Raw genomic sequence first — 1,411 nt, forward strand, 5'->3', positions numbered from 1 at the left:
CACACCCTCCATCCAGTAACCGGTCTCATTGGAACAAGTTCATTTTTTTCGTTGGGGACCACAGTCATTCCCCGTTTCTTAGGTACACACTAAACAGGGCATACCCAACTACTATCGGCGATTGGATAGATTACTCAGGCGTCCAACTACTTAATGATTTCCTTCTTCATGACCTCTTGCATAGGAGGATTTAAGCGTCTCTGGTGCTCAATACTTGGCTTATGATCAGGCATGAGTTGGATTTTATGAGAACAAATACCAGGAGGGATCCCAATAATATCCGCAATAGTCCACCCAATAGCTCTTTTGAACCTTTTTAGCACCTTCACCAAACTCTCAACTTGTTGTTCATTCAGGTCTGATGCAATGATTACCGGCAAAGTGTCACCATTTCTTAAGAATTCATACCCGAGATGAGGTGGGAGAGCTTTTAGTTCTAATTTTGGAGCCTCCTCTATAGATGGTTTCGCGGGTGGGGACTCGCGATTCTTCATATCTAGCTCATATTTCTTCGGTTTAAACCGAACATCGCCTCGGTCAAGAGCCGCGACTAATGACTCATACTCTTCAATGCAATCGCTATCAAAATTCATTATCACTGCCGCTAATGCTTCTACACCTAGACGTTCTTCTATTTGTGTCTCAGATGTCTCACCCATGTTGTAGGATATAGCAGATACCGATTGGAGCTCACCACTCTGCCTCATGGACCTACAAATGTTAAAGGTCACTTCCTCATTGTTCAATCGAAATTTCATCTGCCCCCTTTCCATGTCTACTAAGGCTCTTCCTGTAGCAAGGAATGGCCTCCCAAGAATAATGGTCACTTCAAAGTCGACTTCACAATCAAGAATAACAAAATCTGCCGGAAATATGAACAACTCCACTTTTACTAGCACATCATGGAGTATCCCTATAGGCCTTTTTACTGTTCGATCAGCCATCAGTAGCCGCATCGCAGTGGGCTTTGGATCACCCAAACCCAACTTCTTGTAAATCGAGAGGGGCATGAGATTTATGCTTGCCCCCAGATCACATAATGCTTTCGCAAAATGTAATGACCCGACTGTACAAGGAATAGTGAACGCACCCGGATCTTCTTTCTTTTGTACGAGAGATCTTGTAGCAATAGCACTACAATGATGCAGTCTATCATCATCCTCGAAAGTGACCGATCTTTTCTTTGTAACCAGATCTTTCATAAACTTGGCATAACCGGGCATTTGTTCTAGAGCTTCTACCAAAGGGACATTGATAGAAAGCTGCTTTAACATTGTTATAAAACGCCGATATTTACCATCCTCGGTCTTTTTCAATAATCTTTGAGGAAATGGGGGTGGTGTCCTAGGCATGGGCGTTACCTTTTTAGGTACTTCAGCATCTTTTACAGTGTTATCCTCTACTTCACCAT

This window comes from Solanum pennellii, chromosome 10 (assembly GCF_001406875.1).
Source record: "Solanum pennellii chromosome 10, SPENNV200".
Classification (NCBI taxonomy): Eukaryota; Viridiplantae; Streptophyta; class Magnoliopsida; order Solanales; family Solanaceae; genus Solanum; species Solanum pennellii.